The sequence below is a fragment of the Coregonus lavaretus genome, assembly GCF_964263955.1.
Source record: "Coregonus lavaretus genome assembly, chromosome: 5".
Lineage (NCBI taxonomy): Eukaryota > Metazoa > Chordata > Actinopteri > Salmoniformes > Salmonidae > Coregonus > Coregonus lavaretus.
The window spans coordinates 13,700,352-13,725,623 of NC_139992.1; the positions used below are offsets into that span (position 1 = coordinate 13,700,352).

The 25,272-nt window shown below is 44.3% G+C and overlaps 1 protein-coding gene across 1 annotated transcript in view; it reads right to left on the bottom strand.

Annotated features, from left to right (window-relative positions):
• The window catches only part of LOC311129384 (zinc finger protein GLI2-like), a gene marked incomplete at its 3' end in the record, with an annotated part of 112,992 nt that extends 88,650 nt beyond the window's left edge, over positions 1–24,342 (bottom strand). Inside the window, exon 1 of the mRNA XM_084161669.1 lies at positions 24,284–24,342. The remainder of the gene's footprint in view (positions 1–24,283) is intronic.
• Between the last annotated feature and the right edge of the window lie 930 nt (positions 24,343–25,272).

The window sequence follows — 25,272 nt, forward strand, 5'->3', positions numbered from 1 at the left end:
GACATAGGCTCAGAAGTATTTGTTTTGCAAACATGGTCCTGTTTTATCAATTGCTGTGCTGATAAATGTGCAGTTCATTACCTCTGTCAAATTAATATGTAGCTTAAAGTTATGTGTGTATTTGTATTTCTTTTTGCAATAAAGATGGTGACACTACAATAATACACATTTACAATAGGCCTATATCTAAAAATACATACAACCTAATGATATACAGTACCAGTCAAAAGTAGTTTGGACACACCTACTCATTCAAGGGTTTTTTCTACATTGTAGAATAATAGTGAAGACATCAAAACTATGAAATAACACATATGGAATCATGTGGTAACCAAAAAAGTGTTAAACAAATCAAAATATATTTTATATTTGAGATTCTTCAAATAGCCACCCTTTGCCTTATAATGATATAATATGCCATTTAGCAGACACTTTTATCCAAAGCGACTTACGGTCATGTGTGCATACATTTTTACGTATGGGTGGTCCTGGGGATCGAACCCACTACCCTGGCGTTACAAGCGCCATGCTCTACCAATTGAGCTACAGAGGACCACCCATTGAGCTACAGAGGACCACCCTTGATGACAGCTTTGCACACTCTTGGCATTCTCTCAACCAGTTTCATGAGGTAGTCATGTATCAAAAATGTATGCACTCACTAACTGTAAGTCGCTCTGGATAAGAGCGTCTGCTAAATGACTAAAATGTAAAAGGATGTAAATGTAGTCACATGGAATGCATTTCAATTAACAGGTGTGCATTCTTAAAACTTTTCACTGGTAGTGTATATACAGAGCATTTGGAAAGTATTCAGACCCCTTCCTCTTTTCCACATTTTGTTACGTTACAGCCTTATTCTAAAATGGATTAAATAAATTTTTTCCCTCATCAATCTACACACAATACTCCATAATGTCAAAGTGAAAACAGGTTTTTAGAAATTTGGACAAATGTATTAAAAATAAGAAACAGAAATATCTTATATACATAAGTATTCATACCCTATGCTATGAGACTCGAAATTTAGCTCAGGTGCATCCTGTTTCCATTGATCATCCTTGAGATGTTTCTACAACTTGATTGGAGTCCACCTGTGGTAAATTCAATTGATTGGACATGATTGGGAAAGGCACACACCTGTCTATATAAGGTCCCACAGTTGACAGTGCATGTCAGAGTAAAAACCAAGCCATGAGGTCGAAGGAATTGTCCGTAGAGCTCCGAGACAGAATCTGGGGAAGGGCACCAAAGGTCCCCAAGAACACAGTGGCCTCCATCATTCTTAAATGGAAGAAGTTTGGAACCACCAAGACTCTTTGGCCACCCGGCCAAACTGAGCAAACAAAGGAAAAGGGCCTTGGTCAGGGAGGAGACCAAGAACCCGATGGTCACTCTAACAGAGCTTCAGAGTTCCTCTATGGATAGGGGAGAACCTTCCAGAAGGACAACCATCTCTGCAGCACTCCACCAATCAGGCCTTTATGGTAGAGTGGCCAGTCGGAAGCCACTCCTCAGTAAAAGGTACATGACAGCCAGCTTGGAGTTTGCCAAAAGGCACCTAAAGGACTCTCAGACCATGAGAAACAGGATTATCTGGTCTGATTAAACTAAGATTGAACTCTTTGGCCTGAATGCCAAGCTTCACGTCTGGAGGAAACCTGGCACCATCCCTACGGTGAAGCATGGTGGTGGCAGCATCATGCTGTGGGGATGTTTTTCAGTGGCAGGACTGGGAGACTAGTCAGGATCGAGGGAAAGATGAACGGAGCAAAGTACAGAGAGATCGTTGATGAAAACCTGCTGCAGAGCGCTCAGGACCTCAGACTGGGGTGAAGGTTCACCTTCCAACAGGACAACGACCCTAAGCATACACCCAAGACAACGCAGGCGTGGCTTCGGGACAAGTCTCTGAATGTCCTTGAGTGGCCCAGCCAGAGCCTGGACTTGAACCTGATCGAACATCTCTGGAGAGACCTGAAAACAGTTGTGCAGCGACACTCCCCATCCAACCTGACAGAGCTTAAGAGGATCTGCAGAGAAGAATGGGAGAAACTCCCCAAATACAGGTGTGCCAAGCTGGTAACATCATACCCAAGAAGACTCAAGGCTGTAATGGCTGCCAAAGGTGCTTCAACAAAGTACTGAGTAAAGGGTCTGAATACTTATGTAAATGTTATATTTCAGTTTTTTATTTTGAATACATTTGCAAACATTTCTAAAAACCTGTTTTTGCTTTGTCATTATGGAGTATTGTGTGTAGATTGATGAGGTGAAAAAAACATTTTAATCAATTTTAGAATAAGGCTGTAACGTAACAAAATGCACTGCATATCTATATCTACAATACATGACCAAAAGTATGTGGAAACCTGCTCATCGAACATCTCATTCCTAAGTCATGGGCATTAATATGGAGTTGGTTCCCCCTTTGCTGCTATAACAGCCTCCACTCTTCTGGGAAGGCTTTGCACTAGATGTTGGAACATTGCTGCGGGGACTTGCTTCCATTCAGCCACAACAGCATTAGTGAGGTCGGCCACTGATGTTGGGCGATTAGGCCTGGCTCGCAGTCGGTGTTCCAATTCATCCCAAAGATGTTCGATAGGGTTGAGGTCCTGGCCTTGGGCACTGGGGCATTGTCATGCTGAAACAGGAAAGGGCCTTCCTCAAACTGTTGCCACAAAGTTGGAAGCACAGAATCATCTAGAATGTCATTCTATGCTGTAGTGTTAAGATTTCCCTTCACTGGAGCTAAGGGGCCTAGCCCGAACCATGAAAAACAGCCCCAGACCATTATTCCTCCTCCACCAAACTTTATAGTCGGGGCAGGTAGCGTTCTCCTGGCAGCCGCCAAACCCAAATTCGTCTGTCGGACATCCAGATGGTGAAGCGTGATTCATCACTCCAGAGAACGCGTTTATACTCATCCAGAGTCCAATGGCGGCGAGCTATACACCACTCCAGCCGACGCTTGGCATTGCGCATGGTGATCTTAGGCTTGTGTGCGGCTGCTCGGCCATGGAAACCCATTTCATGAAGTTCCCGACGAACAGTTTGTGTGCTGATGTTGCTTCCAGACGCAGTTTGGAACTCGGTAGTGAGTGTTGCAACCAAGGCCAGACGATTTTTACGCACTACGTGCTTCAGCACTTGGCAGTCCCGTACTGTGAGCTTTTGTGGCCTACCACTTCGCGACTGAGCCGTTGTTGCTCCTAGATGTTACCAATTCACAATAACAGCACTTACAGTTGACCGGGGCAGCTTTAGCAGGGCAGAAATTTGACGAACTGACTGGTTGGAAAGGTGGCATCCTATGACTTTCCCACGTTGATAGTCACTGAGCTCTTCAGTAAGGCCATTCTACTGCCAATGTTTGTCTATAGAGAATGCATGGCTGTGTGCTCGATTGTATACACCTGTCAGCAAAGGGTGTGGCTGAAATAGCCAATTCCACTAATTTTAAGGGGTGTCCACATACTCTTGTATATATAGTGTATATATACAGTACTAGTCAAAAGTTCGGACACACCTACTTTTTCTTTATTTTTACAAAAACATGTACATTGTAGAATAATAGTGAAGACATCAAAACTATGAAATAACACATATGGAATCATGTAGTAACCAAAAAAGTGTTAAACAAATCAAAATATATTTTATATTTGAGATTCTTCAAATAGCCACCCTTTGCCTTGATCACAGCTTTGCACACTCTTGGCATTCTCTCAACCAGCTTCACCTGGAATGCTTTTCCAACAGTCTTGACGGAGTTCCTACATTGGCTGCTTTTCCTTCACTCTGCTGTCCGACTAATCCCAAACCATCTCAATTGGGGTCATTGTCCTGTTGAAAAACAAATTATAGTCCCACTAAGACCAAACCACATGGGATGGCATATCGCTGCAGAATGCTGTGGTAGCCATGCTGGTTAAGTGTGCTCTGAATTCTAAATAAATCACAGACAATGTCACCAGCATAACACCCCCACACCATAACACCTCCTCCTCCATGCTTTACGGTGGGAACTACACATGCGGAGATCATCCGTTCACCCACACCGTGTCTCACAAAGACATGGCGGTTTGAACCAAAAATCTCAAACTCCAGACCAAAGGACACATTTCCACCGGTCTAATGTCAATCACTCGTGTTTCTTGGCCCAAGCAGGTCTCTTCTTATTATTGGTTTCTTTGCAGCAATACGACCATGAAGGCCTGATTCACACAGGCCCCTCTGAACAGTTGATATTGAGATGTGTCTGTGGCTTGAACTCTGTGAAGCATTTATTTGGGCTGCAATTTCTGAGGCTGGTAACTCTAATGAACTTATCCTCTGCAGCAGAGGTAACTCTGGGTCTTCCATTCCTGTGGTTGTCCTCATGAGAGCCAGTTTCATCATAGCGCTTGATCGTTTTTCCGACTGCACTTGAAGAAACTTTCAAAGTTCTTGAAATGTTCAGTATTGACTGACCTACATGTCTTAAAGTAATTATGGACTGTCGTTTCTCTTTGCTTTTTTGAGCTATTCTTGCCATAATATGAATACAGTAGGCTACATAGGCCTATATATTTAAATCATATTGAAATCAATTTCAAGTTCAATCAATTGAGTTCTATTTGGCTAATTATAGGCTACTGTCTGTAATTTTTGCCTCAATTACATGATGTGTAGGCCTAACAACATGTGCGCAATGATGTGCCAAATATTGGATTTAGTGCATAGCCTAAAGGTTAGAATAGCCTCCTCCATATTTGCAGCCATAGGTGATACATTATTTATTGGAGTCTATCCGTCGTCAGTATCTAATGTTAAGGTAAGATTTTAATGGAAAGTAATTAAGGGAAATATCATTTTAAAAAGGATATGTGTGTGTGTATGTATATATATATTTTTACATTTTAGTCATTTAGCAGACGCTCTTATCCAGAGCGACTAGGGTTAAGTGCCTTGCTCAAGGGCACATCGACAGATTTTTCTCCTAGTCGGGTCAGGGATTAGAACCAGCGACCTTTCGGTTACTGGCACAACGCTCTTAACCACTAAGCTATCTGCCTAATCAGAGAGGTCACCGCTCCACTCTTAATGAGGACGCAGGGGGGTCATGAGGAGAGGATTAGTCTCTATCTGATTGATTCTCCTGCGTATCCTGTGGTGTTGGGACTTCCCTGGTTAACCACTCATGACCCCACTATTTCATGGCAACAGAGGGCTCTAAAGGGATGGTCCAGTCAGTGGTCAGGGAGGTGTGTAGGGGTTTCCTTAGGGGCTACTATGGTGGAGAGTCCAAACCAGGTCTCCACAGTGCACATTCCTTCTGAGTATGCCGATTTGGCTCTCGCCTTCAGTAAAAAGAGGGCGACTAAATTACCACCCCATCGTCCAGGGGATTGTGCCATAAATCTCCAGGTGGGCGCTGCACTTCCCCGGAGTCACGTGTATCCTCTGTCACAGGAGGAGAAGGCGGCTATGGAAACATATGTCTCTGAATCTCTGAGACAGGGATACATTCGGCCTTCCACTTCACCTGTTTCCTCAAGTTTCTTTTTCGTGAAGAAGAAGGATGGTCGGTTACGCCCGTGCATTGATTACCGTGGTCTTAATCAGATCACCATCAAGTACAGCTACCCACTACCTCTGATAGCTTGTATGACGTCATTGCACGGGGCGCGCTTCTTCACAAAATTGGATCTCAGGAGCGCGTACAACCTGGTGCGTATCCGGGAGGGAGATGAGTGGAAGACGGCATTCAGTACCACCTCTGGACACTATGAGTACCTTGTCATGCCATACGGGTTGATGAATGCTCCATTAGTCTTCCAACCCTTTGTCGATTCGATTTTCAGGGATCTGCACGGACAAGGTGTAGTGGTGTATATTGATGACATTCTCATATACTCCGCTACACGGGCCGAGCATGTGTCCCTGGTGCGTAAAGTGCTTGGACGACTGTTGGAGCATGACTATTATGCCAAGGCGGAGAAATGCCTGTTCTTTCAGGAGTCCATCTCCTTCCTAGGGTACCACATGTCCGCGTCTGGGGTGAGGATGGAGAGTGACCGCATTTCGGCCGTGCGTAATTGGTCGACTCCTACCACGGTGAAGGAGGTACAGCGATTTTTGGGGTTTGCCAACTACTAACAGAGATTAATCCGGGGCTTTGGTCAGGTAGCGGCTCCCATTACCTCGTTGCTGAAGGGGGGACCGGTGCGTCTGCGGTGGTCAGCTGAGGCGGACAGGGCGTTAAGTCACCTGAAGGACCTGTTTACCTCGGCTCCAGTGCTGGCTCATCTGGATCCCTCCTTGGCTTTCACGGTTGAGGTGGATGCGTCGGAGGCTGGGATAGGCGCTGTACTTTCCCAGTGCTCGGGCACACCACCCAAACTCCGCCCCTGTGCGTTCTTTTCAAAGAAGCTCAGCCTGGCGGAGCGCAACTATGACGTGGGGGAATGGGAGCTGTTCGCTGTGGTCCAAGCTCTGAAAGCATGGAGACATTGGCTTGAGGGGGCTAAACACCCTTTTCTCATTTTGACTGACCATCGCAATCTGGAGTACATCCGGGCGGCGAGGAGAATAAACCCTCGCCAGGCAAGGTGGTCCATGTTTCTCACCCGTTTTGTTTTCACCCTTTCTTACAGGCCAGGTTCCCAGAACGCTAAGGCAGATGCTCTGTCCCGACTGTATGACACGGAGGAGAGTTCCGTGGAGCCCACTCCCATACTTCCGGCGTCGTGTCTGGTGGCACCGGTGGTGTGGGAGGTTGAAGCGGACATCGAGCGGGCGTTGCGTAACGAACCCACTCCTCCCCAGTGTCCAGAGGGTCGTGTGTACGTCCCGCTGGAGGTCCGCGATCGTTTGATCTATTGGGCTCACACGTCACCCTCCTCTGGTCATCCTGGCATTGGTCAGACAGTGCATTGTCTTAGTGGGAAGTACTGGTGGCCCACCTTAGCTAAGGACGTGAGGGTTTATGTTTCCTCCTGCTCGGTGTGCGCCCAGTGTAAGGCTCCTAGACACCTGGCCAGAGGGAAATTGCAACCCCTACCCGTTCCACAACGACTGTGGTCCCACCTATCGGTGGATTTCGTGACGGATCTTCCCCCCTCACAAGGGAACACCACGATCCTGGTCGTTGTGGATTGGATTTCTAAGTCCTGCTGCCTCATTCTTCTGCCCGTCTCCCTACAGCCCTACAGACTGCTGAGGCCCTATTTACACACGTCTTCCGGCACTATGGGGTACCTGAGGATATAGTGTCTGATTGGGGTTCCCAGTTCACCTCAAGGGTCTGGAGGGCGTTCATGGAACGTCTGGGAGTCTCGGTCAGCCTGACCTCAGGGTTTCACCCCGAGAGTAACGGGCAGGTGGAGAGAGTCAACCAGGAGGTGGGTAGGTTTCTGAGGTCGTATTGCCAGGACCGGCGGGGGGAGTGGTCGGTTTTCCTCCCCTGGGCAGAGATGGCCCAAAACTCACTCCACCACTCCTCCACTAACCTTACTCCATTCCAGTGTGTATTAGGTTACCAGCTGGTTCTGGCACCTTGGCATCAGAGCCCGATCGAGGCACCTGCGGTGGCTGAATGGTGTCAGCGCTCGCAGGAGACCTGGAATGCTGCCCATGTGCGCCTGCAGCGGGCCATCGGGCGGCAAAAGGCGAGCGCCGACCGCCACCACAGTGAGGCTCCGGTGTATGCACCGGGGGACCGGGTCTGGCTCTCGACCCGAAACCTGCCCCTTCGCCTGCCCTGCCGGAACCTGGGTCTGCGGTTTGTGGGGCCATTCAAAGTCCTGAGGAGATTGAACAAGGTATGTTATAGGTTACAGCTTCCTCCTGAGTATCGTATTAACCCCTCGTTCCATGTGTCTCTCCTCAGGCCGGTGGTAGCTGGTCCACTCCAGGAGTCTGAGATACAGGAGGTTCCTCCGCCCCCACTGGACATCGAGGGGGCACCGGCGTACTCGATCCATTCCATCTTAGATTCGAGGCGTCGGGTGGGGGGCCTGCAGTATCTCATGGAGTGGGAGGAGTACGGTCCGGAGGAACGGTGCTGTGTCCCTAGGAGGGACATCCTCGATCCCTCCATGTTGAGGGATTTCCACCGCAGTCATCCGACTCGCCCCGCGCCGCGTCCTCCTGGCCGTCCCCGAGGCCGGTGTCGACGCACGGCTGGAGCCGCGCGTCGGGGGGGTACTGTCACGGATTCTGCCGAGGCTGCCCCTCCTCCTTGCTCGGGCAGGCTTCGGCGTTCGTCGTCACCGGAATACTAGCTACTGCCAATCTATTTTCTATGTTCTACCTGTTGTTGTCTGATTGTCACACACCTGTTTCCCATCGTGTAATTACTCCTTCCCTATTTAACCCGGTGGATCCCATTGTGTTTTGTGCGTGTTTGTTATTTCGTTTCGTGTGTCGTTTGGTGAGCGGGTTTGCTCCTCCCTGTGTGGAGGTACTTTGTATTTGTTTCTTTACTTGTTAGTAAAGTACGTTTTCATTGAGTTCTGTGTCCTGCACCTGACTTCGACCCACCGCATTACACTGACACTCGTTACAGTATGTATATATATATGCAAGAATAAAAACATTTGGGGGATTGGAAGTGATGCAGACAATTACATTGATGGAAGTTACAATCTATCTGAAATATTAAAGCTGATCTACCCCCTAAAAAAATATATATATATATATACTGTATATATAAAACACATGCTCTAATGACGCACTTTTGAAAGTTCTCCCTCCGTGGTGTTTTGGGAAACGTATTTGTGAGTTCTTCGCCCGTTACAGAAACGATGCATCGTTAAAACACTTGTAAGCTTAAGTTCCATCGCTATCGGGAAACCGGGCCCTGGCTATTACTTCATAGACATGGGCTATTTGCATTCATACAAAACATATGGATTCTCCCTTTAAAGAGGGGAGGACGGTGAATATCAACAGCTGCTTTAAATAAACTGTAAGTGACTCTCAAAGTACTGAATAAGTTGGCTGAGTGAGCATTTGGAAAGAAATCCCCCCAAACATCTGGGGTAGTCCGCCCAGACCCCCCTCTAGCTATGCTTTATGGAAGACTGTAACTTACGTAGCTAGGATATATTGTCAACATTGAGTTGTGGTTCATAGCTATGGTACAGCCTTGTTGACTTGTAGCTACTGGCTAGTTGGCTAGCTAACTAGCTATAATAGCTAGCTTATTTGTTTGTGCTCTGATTTAGTTTCCACAGACGACTTCAGCCATTTGAAAATACTTCCATAGCAAAATATACCCAGCTAGCTTCCTTTCCTTGTAGCTTGCTTCTCATCCGACTGGTGTTAGCTAGCTAGTTACAGCTGCTAGCCTGCTACAAACTAGCTGCTGCTGTTGCGCAGCAACTGAGTTTCTGGTCCTGGTTTTAGAACTCTGAGATTCGGCTGGAAAGATGTTAGCATTGTCAGAAATGCTACAAAAAGATAGCACACTGTTGGTTTTTAATGGACAGAAATTAGTACGTGAGAGCGATAATAAAAACTGTTGCACCCACAAACTTAGTCAATCCGACATTTTTTAAGTCCAATGGTAACTTTATGGATGCTATAGTCTCGTTTTAATCTGATGTCTAGAATTTGAGGTAGGTTGGCACAGAAAATACTCAGAAAACTCAATTGTTAACAACCCTGTTAAACAATCTGGTATGTGTACCTCCAATCAAGTTGATTTGCCAAATTTCCTCGAAATCGGTGTCATATTGGCTTAGATATGATGATAGGGACATTTTTATTTGACACTCAATTTAACATCGCCCCCACAATAATCACAAATTTACATTAAGCCCTGAGTTGTATATTAAACAGACACAAGCTTGTTCTGTTACGTCCATTATAAAAAATGTGGGGCTTGTCTCAGGGTACTGTAGGCTCGGGTAAAGGACTAAAGCGCTAGAAAGTGTATTGCTTGGATAGAAGTGGCCCCAACTTCACCCCCATCCCATCCCCCCACAGCTCCACCATGCAGTTCTTTGGAGCCTCTCTCTGCCCCATTCCTCCCTGTCCCTCACCGTCCCTGAAGACTGGGCCTATCTGCCCCTGTGACAGGGGTGTCGGGCTCTGACGGGACAGTACAGGCGTCAGGAACTGAACAGACAGATGGTGGATGAGGAAAAGAAACAACAAGAGGCCATTTCTTCTTCTTCCCTTCTTCTGGTTGGCTGGTCAGCCTAGTGCAGCGCGCGAACAGGATTGTGGCTCTCCCAGCCCCCACAGGCAGGGGACTCTACGGTGCTGGGTGTTGGGGGGGATAATCCCCTATACAGGACCCCCAGCCCCCTTTCTTGGATTTGTCCCTCTGCTGCCCCATACCCGATACCCCACCTCTTAGTGAACGAGCCACAGCCTGGCCAAGGGTGGGTCCTGTGATAGTAAAAATGCTTTGGGTTCTATAACTAATTGAAGTATCTTTAGACAGATCATAATTGGGATGTCGAGTTTTATGTTCCTTTTGATGGCATAGATGGCCCTTCTTGCCTTGTCTCTTAGATCGTTCACAGCCTTGTGGAAGTTACCTATGGTGTTGATGTCTAGGCCAAGGTAGGTATATATATTTGTGTGCTCTAGGGCAACAGTGTCTGGATAGAATTTGTATTTGTTGTCCTGGTAACTGGACCATTTTTGGAACACCATTATTTTTGTCTTACTGAGATTCACTGTTAGGGCCAAGTCTGACAGAATCCATACAGAAGATCTAGGTGCTGCTGTAGGCCCTCCTTGGTTGGGGACAGAAGCACCAGATCATCAGCAAACAATAGACATTTGATTTCTAAGTCCAGTAGTTTAAGGTTTTGAAGTTTGAAGTTTTATTAGTCGCACTTACGAGATTTGCATGGTATACATCGTCCAACTAAATGTTTACTTGCAGGTTCCTTCTCGTAACAACAATAAGAAATAGTAAAAAATAAGAATACAAACATAAAGTACATGGCAGCAGAAAATAATAAACATTTTAGCATCAGTATAATACAGGAAGGCACAATTTATACATGAATTGGGTAAGGGGGAATGGGGGCCAAATGTATAAATTGGGCAGTATAATAAGAGTCTGGTAGCAGCAGTTGTGATGTGCGCTAAGGTGCGGAGAATCCGAGCAGAAGGGTGAGGCCGGGTGCTGCAGACTGTTCTAATGCCCTCGTCGGTGATAAAGTAGTCTACAGTAATACTGCCAAGAGATGAGCTATAGGTTTACCAACCGTAGGAGTCCCCTTAAGCCTACCATTGACTATGTACAGACCCAGCGTGCGACAGAGCTGCAGCAGTTGTGACCCGTTTTTGTTGGTTGTTTTGTCGTAGTTGTATCTAGGGGGGCATATTGGGGAAGGAATACTGTCACTTCCCAGTAGGTATTTGTCCCCCTGTGTGCTGAGAGTCAGGTTCTTGTCCAGTTCTGGCATTTAGGTCACCACAGACTAGTACATGTCCCTGGGCCTGGAAATGATTGATTTCCCCCTCTAGGGTGGAGAAGCTCTCGTCATTAAAGTATGGTGATTCTATTGGGGGGATATAGGTAGCACACAGGAGGAAATGTTTCTCTGTTGAGATAATGTGCCTATTAATTTCTAACCATATGTAAAATGCTCCGGTTTTTATTAATTTAATAGAGTGGGTTATGTCTGATCTATAGCAAATTAGCATACCCCCTGAGTCCTTTCCCTGTTTTACTCCTGGTAGTTTGGTGGATGGGACTACCAGCTCTCTGTAACCTAGAGGGCAACCAATGGGTCAATCTCCTCTATACCATATTTCTTGTAGGATGACAATGTCTGTATTTCTGATTTATTTTGTGAAGTCTGGGTTCCTGCTCTTTAGGCCAAAAGCAGATGACCTCAGACCTTGTATGTTTCAGTATGAGATAGTAAAAGCTTTGTGTTCCATAGTGTCCAGTGTAGTTATTTGTGTGGTTTAGTTTCGGACCATTAGGTTTGAGCAGAGCATGCCGAGGGTCTCTCTGGCTCTGTCTGTCTGTCTGTCTGTCTGTCTGCCTGTCTGTCTGTCTGTCTGTCTGTCTGTCTGTCTGTCTGTCTGTCTGTCTGTCTGTCTGTCTGTCTCCAACGCCACGATCCTGATGCCCATGGTGGGGTACGTGCTGGTGCTGCCGGCGGCACAGAGACACTGTTTGGACTTTCTGAACTGCGTGATCGGCAGCCGCCCCTGTCTGTCTGTCTGTCTCTCTCTCTCTCTCGCTCTCGGCATTGGAAACATGTTTACATTGCCAAAGCAAGTGAAATAAACAATAAACAAAACAACAATGACAAAAACCAACGAAGTGAATTAAACAGAACAAAGACAAAAACAATCAGACATTAACAGTAAACATTACACACACAAAAACTTTCAAGACAATAACGTTTAATATATTAGTTATTAGCAGTTAAAAAATGTATTATAAACTTGATGGTTCGAGCCCTGAATGCTGATTGGCTGAAAGCTGTGGTATATCAGACCGTATACCATGGTTATGACAAATTATTTATTTTTACTGCTCTAATTACATTGGTAACCAGTTTATAATAGCAATAAGGCACCTCTGGGGTTTGTGATATAAGGCCAATAAACCACGGCTAAGGGTTGTATCCAGACACTCCACGTTGCCTCGTGCGTAACAACAGCCCTTAGCCGTGGTATACTGGCCATATACCACACCCCCTCGGGCCTTATTGCGTAAGTATAACATTTAAAATGTTACATAAGCTATGTATAGTGTTGTGACAATGTGCAAATAATAGAATGTATGAATGACGGGGGAAAATAATTAGGCAGATAAATATAGGTTATATTTACATTGGTGTTTCTGACCAACTGGTTGACCTTTTCTTGTGGCAGGTCACACATTTTGCTGCTGGGATTGCACACTGTGGTATTTCGCCTAACAGATACGGGAGTTTGTCAAAAATGTATTTGTGTTTGAATTCTTTGCGTGTTTGTGTAATTTGAGGGAAATATGTGTTTTCCTGAGTCTGTACATAGTCAAGGCCTTTATTAGTTGTGGGTCAGTCACAGTGGTCAGGTATTCTGCCACTGTGTACTCTCTGTTTAGGGCCAGGTTGCATTACAATTTCCTATGTTTTTTGGTTGATTCTTTCCAATGTGTCAAGTAGTTCTCTCTCTCTCTGTCTCTCTCTCGTTCAGAGACCTGGTGTGTGTTTTTCTTAGGGCTTCATTTAATTTCAAGTGTCTACCTCTCTTCCACTAACGTTCAACATATCCCCTTTCACCAACACTGAAAGGAATTAAAACAGACATCAAAGGCAGCCATCATATTTGAAGATTTGCAGACTCCTCTTCTGCCCTCCTCTTTCACCCCTTTCTTCCTATCTCAGGATGATGATACTGATGCTGGTAAGATCTCCCTCTCTCTTTCTCTCCTGCCTGCCCTCATGCCACCCAACCCTCTCTCTACCCTGGTGTGATGTGATATATAGGGGTTTGACACCCCTATACCACCCTCAGATGTCTGGGCTTATGTTGAACCCGCTTAGGTTTCAGATGTATGGTGGTCCACCACCAGCATAATGGGGTCTACTTCATAGGGTTTTTGTGTCTTGCAGGTCAATAGAAATACGGAGCTAAATTGATGCTCCAAAACATAGAGCATACATTTTATACTAATACAATTGTTTAGAGAAAGATAGACATTATTATCTGAAAAGGATGGATAATCCTGAATGAATCATGAATAATGATGAGTGAGAAAGCTACAGAGGGTCAAAGATCATACCCCCAAGTCATGCTAACCTCCCCTTGTAATGGTGAGAGATTAGCAGGTATTGGGGGAATGATCTTTGACGCTCTGTAACTTTCTCACTCATCATCATTCACCATTAATTCAGGATTATCCATAATCATGGTAGCATCCACATTAACCTAGAAGTGTTTAGAAACATATTATATTCTTTTTTACAATAAAAGTGACTTCAAAATGACACAATACATTATTTACCATTCGTTTCTATTGGGTACAACATAATTTGAAACACAATTTTTAAAAAACCTGCAAACGCATCCAACAAGTTTGTAGTCACAAGCTTGATGTAGTCATTGCGTGCTATGAATATGAGACCAAATATATCATTTTGATTGATTTTAATCGATAAGAATCTTTAGTGGTGACAATAATTTGACATCTAACATTTTGTGATAAAAAATGATTACTCATTGCTCATCTTTATCAAGGGTGCCAATAATTTCGGTCCCCACTGTAATGAGTTTTCTGTTATTTTTCCTGTGACTACTGTACTGTATATGGCCTACCTGCAGAGTGCAGACTACGGTCTCTCTGCCTGTACAGAGATCATCCGTACACTGTTCTGATGTACTCCATTCCACCTGACTCCATGGTACTTATTTTAGTCATGATGTCCACCTCCCCTCTACAGTCTGGGTTTCAGGAAATACATGCAAGTTTCTGTTTACTTTCAGCATCGATGTAGGAGCACTGAAATCCCTTCACCAATCACTATCCTAACTGCTGTCTGTTGGTGGCTTACAGGATCTCAAATATACAGCCTGGGTTAGGGCTGTCCAAAACCCAAAAAAAATATTGGTAGAAATGTTTTAACACGTATTCTTCCATATATACATTGAACAAAAATATAAAAGCAACATGCAACAATTTCAAAGATTTTACTGAGTTACAATTCATACAAGGACATCAGTCAATTGAAATAAATTATTTAGGCCCTAATCTATGGATTTCACATGACTGGGAATACAGATATGCATTACAGACTACAAACTATTACAGACTACAAAAGGAAGCACAGCCGCGAGCTGCCCAGTGACACAAGCCTACCAGACGAGCTAAATCACTTCTATGCTCGCTTCGAGGCAAGCAACACTGAAGCATGCATGAGAGCACCAGCTGTTCCGGATGACTATGTGATCACGCTCTCCGTAGCCGATGTGAGTAAGACTTTTAAGCAGGTCAACATTCACAAGGCCGCAGGGCCAGACGGATTACCAGGACGTGTACTCCGAGCATGTGCTGACCAACTGGCAAGTGTCTTCACTGACATTTTCAACATGCCCCTGACTGAGTCTGTAATACCAACATGTTTCAAGCAGACCATCATAGTCCCTGTGCCCAAGAACACTAAGGTAACCTGCCTAAATGACTACAGACCCGCAGCACTCCCATCTGTAGCCATGAAGTGCTTTGAAAGGCTGGTCATGGCTCACATCAACACCATTGTCCCAGAAACCCTAGACCCACTTCAATTTGCATACCGCCCAAACAGATCCACAGATGATGCAATCTCTATTGCACTCCACACTACCCTTTCCCACTTGGATAAAAGGACACCTATGTGAGAATGCTATTCATTGACTACAGCTCAGCGTTCAACACCATAATGCCCTCAAAGCTCATCACTAAGCTAAGGACCCTGGGACTAAACACCTCCCTCTGCAACTGGATCCTGGACTTCCTGACGGGCTGCCCCCAGTGGTAAGGGTAGGTAACAACACATCTGCCACGCTGATCCTCAACACGGGGGGCCCCTCAGGGGAGCGTGCTCAGTCCCCTCCTGTACTCCCTGTTCACCCATGACTGCATGGCCAGGCATGACTCCAACACCATCATTAAGTTTGCCGAAAACACAACAGTGGTAGGCCTCATCACCGACAACGATGAGAAAGCCTATAGGGAGGAGGTCAGAGACCTGGCCATGTGGTGCCATGATAACAACCTCTCCCTCAACGTGATCAAGACAAAGGAGATGATTGTGGACTACAGGAAAAGGAGGACCGAGCACGCACCATTCTCATCGACGGGGCTGTAGTGGAGCAGGTTGAGAGCTTCAAGTTCCTTGGTGTCCACATCACCAACAAACTATCATGGGAAAAATATCCTTTCTATTTAATTCAGCTAAAGTTCAATTATATCCTTCTTACTATAAAATCATATAATACAAAATAATGGCACAGGAATTAAAAGCATATCATGTCTGCTAAATGAACAAGCCTACAGCCTATGGCATGGCACTTAGCCAGATAACATACAGTATGCCAACTCCCTCATATCATAATGTTTCTTTAGCCCTGCCTACAATAAATAATGGATTTATTGTGATGGTGTGTATTCAATTGATTTATTAGACTTTTTTAAATGTAGATGTTCCAAAGGCATGCATCAGTGGCTTGTATGAGGCTTGTATGCGTGGAGGCCTGGAGATGCTAAACGTGTTTATGTTAATTAACGATAAATTACAGTGAAACCGGCAGTCTTTTGCATGACAATAACAGGCTGACAAAATGACCGCCACAGACCTAACTGGTACCCTCTGTCATACACGTCGATCCAGAGCATCCCAAACATGCTCAATGGGTGACATGTCTGGTGAGTACGCAGGCCATGGAAGAACTGGGACATTTTCAGCTTCCAGGAATTGTGTACAGATCCTTGCGACATGGGACCGTGCATTATCATGCTGAAACATGAGGTGATGGTGGCGGATGAATGGCACAACAATGGGCCTCATGATCTCGTCATGGTCTCTATGTGCATTGAAATTGCCATTGATAAAATGCAATTGTGTTTGTTGTCCGTAGCTTATTCTAAACGTGTTACCGACTTCGGCTACTGACTTCGGCTTGCCTCGAGAAAAACATTTGTGTGCCCGAACAGCCGAAAAAACCCTTGCCGAAGTCCAAAACGAACGAAAACTTCACAAAATGTTGTCATAATATATGCACAAACTGTTTCCGAACTGTTTCGGCTGGGAAGCATGCGGATGCCTTAAGAGAAGGGCATTCTAGATGGGAAAATCACTGTCTTCGGAAAAACATTCACCCCTGCAAACCTTTGAAGCCCTGGTTTAAAAAGGGCACAGGTTAAAATATATGGTGGAAAAGGAACTAGCAGCACTCATTAGTCATATGCGTGTCTCAGATGCAGGAAGGAATATCTGTTGTATGACGTGTCATATAGATAGGTGTCCTCCTGGTCAGTGAACCGGGAAAGGAAACTATTGCCCTGACATGTTCACAAAGGAAGCTTGAGTCAACTGACAGTAGACTATCCGAAATTTGAGCACTCATATTGGAGGAAGATCAGACACTAACAGTGAAGAGAAATAGTGAAAGGTAGTACAGTATATACTGTATGCTCATTGCCCAGGCTAGGAAAGTACTGCTATTACTGCCTTAAAATTGATTCAAAGGCTAGGAAAGTACTGCTATTACTGCCTTAAAATGGATTCCCCAGCTAGGAAAGTACTACTATTACTGCCTTAACATGTTCATAAAGGAAGGCTGAGAGAACCGGCACTTGACTATAAACCCTATTTGCTATAAGTGCACTACTTTTATCCAGAGCCAGGTCAAAAGTAGTGCACTACATAAGGAATAGGATGCCATTTTCTGAGTTTGCCTATGAAAAAATACTTTGAGTACACACTGTACATTCACTGAGTGAGGTCCACTAGATCCCATGTCCTGTTCTTAGTAGCTGGGAGGCAATCAGTCAGTCACTCAGAGGCCGTGTTCTTCCAATGTTCCCCAGAATGAACAGATGTACACAGACAGATGAGTCCTGTGGATGAGCTGTTCCCTTTAACTCCACTCGCTGCTCGTAAATGCAATATCCTGTGGTTGATCTCTTTATATAAAACAGATGTAAAGACCCACACACAGCCCACACACAATCACTATTTTTATATTTATTATTTTTTCATGTATTTTTATTTTATTTAGTATTTAATTTTTTTAGGGGGTAGATCAGCTTTAATATTGCAGATAGATTGTAGCTGCCATCAATGTAATTGTCTGCATCATTTCCAATCCCCCATATATATATATTTTTTAAAATGTATATATATATACATACCCACATTTATATAAATGTCCTAACTGTTGGTTATTTAACTTCTGCTTGATGTTAGCTAACAGTGATCATTTCAATTTCTCTCTATGTAATTACATAGGGGTTAGTGTGTTGGGGAGTTTTGTTATGTTATGTTCTGGCAATGCAGTAACAAGCAAATTATTGTACTAAAAACAAAAATCATACAAGCCTGCTAATTTGGGCACTTGATCAAGTTGTGTCATGTATGGTCAAATAAGTTGCCATCTGCTCAGGACAGGAGATACCCTTCTCTTCCCTTCCCGAGGAGAAACCATAGATGATCATATCATTCTATGGGAGAAACTCTCAGCTCAGATCAGCTGTCATTTGTGCCACATTGCAGAGTCGGCTTCTTTCTCTCAGTAGCATTTGATGCCTGGTCATTTATCCTAAATGTGTTGTTACAACTCACTCTCAACAGTTACAGCTGACAATATCCTCACCAGGCCCCTTAGGCGATGGCAAGTGGTGTGGGTGGTATGGTGTGCTCATATGTGTGCATCTCTTTAAATCAAAGGCAAAAATATAAAGTTGTCATTTGTCACTCCAAGTTTGTCTATTTAATGATGACACATCCACATTGATATAACAAGAGATTATCATTCCAATATAAGTGCTTTTGAAAGCAGACTTTATCTCTGAAGTACGTGTGTGTGTGTGCCGGCAGTCTGTCAGCTGTTCCTCAGATCGGATGCCTTGGTGACAAGGGGACAGCCCTAGCTGTTGTCTGAGACCCTTGTGGTCAATGTCCTACCAGCTGCCACAAGCACACCATGAGGTGCGATGACAACCTGGAAGCCACACTGATCCAAATACACCTGGTTAGGCAATCAGTCTAGCCTGTACTTCAATTGTCAGAACATGTCCGTCTTTTACAAGCGATGATTCAGAAGCATTGACACCTCGCGACTCTTTGAGAATGATAACAAACGGTGTAAAGACCGGCCAGCCACACACACATGAGATGGTAGTAATAGGTAGTTCTTAATAGTCTTTTACAATCTGTCCATTTGAAGGAAGTTCCACACTTTTCTCAACACTGAGGATAAGGAGCTACTCCTACAGTTCTGTCATGATCGCATTCATGCCCATTCTACTCTGAACACACATTGTGCAACATATTTGTTGCATTATATTTGACAAGTCTTACATGTTTCAAGTTACTGAGAGAAGACAAAGGCAGCATGCATCCACATACGATCCTCATCCCATCAGGTTCTCCCCTCTAATGAGAGGATTCCAAAACAAACTACCTCAAACTGGACTGAACCCAGAACCAGAGTTTTGTTCTGAGTCGGAGAGAGGCCGATGCAATGGCGGCAGGCAGGCAGCGAGCTAGTGGACATGTGTTGGGGAGGGAGTTGGGGTAGAAGAACCACATGGTTTCTTAGAAAGCAGCTAAATGCTTTCAATGTACTCCCCTCGTCTCCTAGTCTATCACAGAGGAGTCTGTGGCCTGGCACAAAGTAAGGGAGTTAATATTGCTCATCATTTGGAATGTAATAAGATTACATTCAGCCCCTATGGGCAAGTCAGCAAGTCAACATTGCTTTGTAGCTATGGGAGGCCTTTGGATAAATCATAACTTACAACTGAGGCCTCTCCACTTTCTCAAAACCCCAGTGTTGGAAGCACAAACAGAGCATGCACGCACGCCACACACACACACACACACACACAAACACACACACTGTTGAATATGCTGCGTGTGCTGCCAGCGGCCTCTCTATAGGCCTGACTCTCTCTGCATCAGATTAAAGCCGACGACAAACACTGAAGACAATACACCATTGTCTGGGAGTCCATGTCAGTCTTAGGAACAACCAACACAGTGAATCTGGTCATTCATTGGCAATGGAGAGGAAGATAGGAGAAGACACAGTGGTGTAATAATGATACTCTGTCTGGACTGCTGCCAGCTGCTATGGAAGGAAGGTTTCCCTGATGTAACAGCAGATCATCTTGTTACTCTGGCTAACCCTCTATAGGAGGTGATTAGCAGTAGGATCAAGGCAACCCTCTCAGATGAACCACATGCTGAGCTCAGGTCTCTCCAGTGTCCGCCAGGCTTGGTGTTGGTTCAGAGCGTTAGGACGAACAAGAAGTAAGGAGAACCAGGCACATGGTTCGGCTACATCTTGGTTATATATATATATATATATATATATATATATATATATATATATATATATATATATTGTATATCTTGGTGCCAGTGGACCGGAAAAGCTTCACTGGTAACACAAACACAACCCACGTTTTTTTCTCAAGCCATATAGCTGGTTGAGTGGGCCGGTCCAGTTGTGGTTATCTCTGTGTTAGTGCAGAGCTCGGCAGCTTAAACCCAATGGTTTATTTGAGGGTGAAGTAATTAAATAAATGTTGTGTCCACCACTCAAACTGGCTAACTGCCTTTGACCTGCAGAATACCTGCTAAAAGCCTGTGTTTGGAGAACTCTGGTCGGGGGGCTGGGTATCGTGTCAAGATGTCCTGGTGTTGACATATCATATATAACACAATGTAAATTGTATACATGATTTAATCTGTTTAAGTTTCATTCCTTCCTCCCTCAGAGAACTGTGTGAAGGTAGGCTGGGACTACAGAGTTATGGAGTCCAGAGGCCCCAAAGTCGCACCCTATTCCCTATGTAGTACACTTCTTTTGACTAGGACCATGGTCAAAATGAATGTACTATAAAGGGAATAGGGTGTCATTCCAGATACACCCCTGGAGTCCAAAGGCCCACAAAATATACCCACTTTGGTGCCTGTGATTGTGACTGAGTGGGAGAATTTTGTGAAATAAATGGGTAGGTAGGCCTAAAGGAAATAGATCATTAGGCCTGTAGCGTGACTTACAGAAACCTGGAAATAGTGTTTCCTCCAGAGAAACCATGTCCTCCGTAATTGTAGCCTAGCTTCTTGTTTTTTGATGAGGGGGACTCACCGTGCCTCCCGCCTCCCAAGATTGATGACATCAATCACGATGTAACGAGGTTGTCAATGATTTTACCATACAGCGCTTAAATGGCTAGTTAAAACCACATTGGGCTCTCTCCTTTACTTTTACAATGACATATGGTTTTTACAGAGGAGGAGGCCATATATGGTTTCCCATTTTCTTTTGATAACAACAGAAGTAAATTCTCTCAACCTCACATTCCATGGCACTGTGTGTCTTAGTAAGGCCTCATTCATGGCTGGCCCTATAAGAGATGGAGAGGGGGATGAGGTGGGGTCTAAGTACTCACTCCTAGGCCTAGCTGGCCCTGTGAGAGATGGAGAGGGGGATGATAGAGGACAAGGCCAGGCAGGGCAGGTTGCTACTCTCCCTCTTCCAGACCGGATATGATGTGATCCTATTTAACCCCAGACACTTGAAAGAGAATGAGCCAGATGCCTCGAGGGTATGGTATAACAGACACTAAAAGGCCTTGATTGTGTCCACTTGCCATCCAAGCCAATGCAGAGAGGAACTCAAAGAGTGACCCTGTAAATAAATGAATGTAGCTTCTCTGCCGACTGCCGCCACTTTACTCGTCTCTGTGTTTCCCCCTTCCCTCCACCTTACCCCTCATCTCAAGTACAGACTCGCTGTAAGAAGAGTGCGGCGTGGCAGACTAGACTAGCTCAACACATAGCTGTCTTTTTACAGCTCCCTAAATGGCCATTAAATTCCCATCAATTGAGCTCCAGACATGAGTGTACTTCAGCCACCCTCCACCCCCACACAGCTCCCCGGGCTGGGCTGAAGGAAGGATGCAAGGTCCTGCTAGACACCCAGTATTGTCCCACACTCTCAAAGTGGTGTCTCTGATGGGTCTAGAATGATAATGCTCTTTTCACTCGATGGCAACCACTCGTTGTACAAAACATCAGGGGTATACGTCATCTTGATAGTAGGGAAATAGTGTTGGCCTCAACAATGTGTTGCAAAACATACAGCAGGCCTAACGAGACTGGTGGGAAGGTGGCATGTTAATTTTCCTTTACAGCAATTGAAAGATGAAAATACAGTTTAAATGCACTGTAGGGCATTTTGGATATGATTCAACCATCAACGTTTTGCCTATGTTAAACCGTTGTGGTTTGCAATCATAATGGCCTAATATAACCATGTAATATGGCCATCAGAACAAAAACATAATTGTGGGAAAGCAGCCTTTCTGGGAAACATGTAAACTATGGAGATACAGCAGCTGTAGTTCTTTCTTTTACATCAACTAGATTTCTAAACACAACAACTTTCTCAACTGTATACCCGAAACACAGACTTTTCTCCTGGTAGAATCTTTTAGCAGTTTAAGGGGACTGCAATCTAGGAATACCATGCTATAGTAAATGGCTTTATCGGTAGAGTATAGTATCTTAGCTCACTGAGGTGTGAGAGAGAGAGAGAGAGAGAGAGAGAGAGAGAGAGAGAGAGAGAGAGAGAGAGAAAACCCTGTTATTTTCTAAATTTTTGATTTCTCTCTGTAGGGGGGAGGGGGTCTGTCCTCCTCCTCTCCTCCTCAGAGTCATTCAAACGTTATTTTCCTCCTCCTCTCCCTCCTGCATGCTAGACTTCATTGGTATTTGTATTTTTTTTAAAGTCCCCCCACTGCTCCTCCTTTCCCTTTCCAGTATTCGGTTCATTAAATTTCCGCAGACTTCCAGAGAAGAAAAAGGCCAGATCAATAAAGTGGGGAGAGCTGTGGAGGGACGTGTGAAAGAGAGAAACGGAGGGTAAGGGGACACAGAAAAGAGAGAGAGGCTGGCTCTGGCTTGGGAGATGAAAGTGACATTGCCACCATGGGTTTCAGAGCCCAGAAAAAAGCACCCCAAGCAGAGCTTGAATAGGCTGAATACCCCCATCATTTCTTTACATCCTTTCACTCTCCCCGGGCCTGACTGCTGGAACTCTTCATTCAGCACAATGGCAAATGCACTAAAACTTTTTTCTTATGCTAATGATCCCTCAGCTGCATGGGCATCAACGCATTAAATTAAAAACACACTCATGGTGGATACACAGACATGCATCCACCATGCGCAATACAGAAATGCACACCACCACAAATGCTTTTTGCAAGAGTCAGAACTTCTTCCTTCAGCATTTGTCTTTTCTTACCTTTTTCCTTTCACTCATTTCTTTTCACTTTTTTTCTCTAGAGAACATACTATTGTTCCTTTGTAAAATCCTGCAGTTTTAACATTCTTCAGTAAGACCATGACATCAAATAACTTTAACCATTCCTCTCATCAATTTTAAGTTTGAGTTGATGAAAATCAGTGATTAAGGAATGAATATGACATTTAAGCTATATCCTATGAATTAATACACAATCCTAAAACCACATCTATTATTTTTTATTTGTAGTTCTATAACTGATCTGAATGCAGACCAAAGCAAGGAGGAAAATGGTGCTCATATTATTAGTTCAGGCGTGAGCCTAGGGATTATTAACACACACTCTAGATGGGTAAAAGCCAACAGTAAATATAGCTGTTTTTACCCCGCACAAAAGTGTCAAGTGTTTTGTTGATTACTCAGGCTACAGTGCAAACAGGCTAACTGAGAATCTTTCAACAATAAGTACACAACTCCTACTGACATGGGAGATTCAAAGAGGTGGCCTTAATTCCACAGCATGCCAAGCACTTGAAGCATTTATTGCAAGTGTTTAAATGAGAGGGATCTTGAAATAATCTGTACATGGAGTGAAGTGAGAGCACTCTTGAGCATCACTTTCTTTACCATCAACTTGTAGCCACTGTGTATAGGCCTACTGCCAGTTTGCCACTAATGTTAGTGTAAAAAGCACAATTAAATTGGAATGTAGCCTATGAAATGTGTCAATCTGAAACCACTCAAAATTATGATAGACAAGACAACAACATTTGAGAACACATATCCCTAACCCTTCTATAGAAGTTAAAGCCTCCCACAATGACAGCCCTTCAATCTCAATTTTCAGAAATATGCACAAAATGTATTGCAAAATAAAAGTTATTGTTTACATCGAACTTTGCACACATTTTTAGGATCATTGTTAAAGATGCAGTGAATCACGATATATCTAGGCTATTACTCTGCCAGGCATTTGGAAGTCAGTAGAAGGCTTTCTGATCACATCTCTTCGCATATGGATCAAGTTGCAAGACAGAATGTTTTGGATTCCAATGTCAGTTAAGTTCAAAGTGCAAATGTGATGTGGAGTTACCCAAGCCCCATCCGTCCTTGACACGCAAGATTATGCTATGTGACTGCAGAATAGTGGTTTAAATTTAAACACATATAGCTTGTCTATTGCATTCAACATCAAGAGGTTTCAAATAAGAAATTAATAATTTGTTTTAAAATGTCTCCAAATACGTGTGCAGTTTTGCAAGCTGTCATCTAGGCTAGTCTATACCACAACAAACACTTTCCTTACCTTGAATACTTTCTCTTTAGACCCCGACGCTCTTCTGTTCACTTTGTCCGATGACTCTCTACAAAGAATCCGATAATTAGGCTAAACTGTACTTTTTCAATGAAAACCGCTGAGACCGGTTATGTCCCTTTGAAAAATCTTTACTTTAAGAAAAGTTTTGAAAGTCTACTCAAAGTTCGGGACACACACCGCATCCCTCGGATAACTCATTTAATACGGAGGAGCGCGTTTACTCGCATCTAACTTTTACAATCCATCATCTTCTTCAAGTGGTAAAGTTTTCTCACTCCCATTTGCGTTTTTACATAAGAAACCGCATGGCATGTTTTCGTCAGAATACGTAGCTGAAAAATGTAAACTAAAACTAGATTTTAATCGACAGTTTTTCTAGACATGCGGTGGTGAGATCTTCAGGCTGATCTGTTTTCAATTCGATCCCCGCTTTCTCTCCCCCCTCTACCCTCCACCTCCCCGTGCTCCCTGGTGAGTTGGGCCATTTGCTGCTCCAGATGGGCCGGGCTAACTCAATCCAACAGTTGGACTCGGGTAAAAGTTAGATAAAGTTTCATTATTGTTCGATTTCACGGACTTTAGGCAGGAACGTTACTGGGAGCCAATTTTGTCAGAGACACATGGGCTATTCGATTGAGAATAGGAGCATCATTGCAACTTACTAGTATATCACCCAACCGACCCCCTCCCCATATAAACATATTTTTTGGCCTTCACATATTTTCGGGTAATTGATATCGTCTTCCTCTTCTCCATTTGTCTTGGCATAGCCTTATAGCAGCAACACTGATGAAATCAATTTGGAGACAAGCCTTCCGCATAGCCTACACAAAGCACATCATTAGGCATACTTTCCGCCATTATCAACAGTGCCTGGTACTGGCAAGTTACATGATGTGTCAGACTTTTAACAATTGGAATGCGGACGTGGGTATTTATATACAGTACCAGTCAAAAGTTTGGACGCACTTACTCAT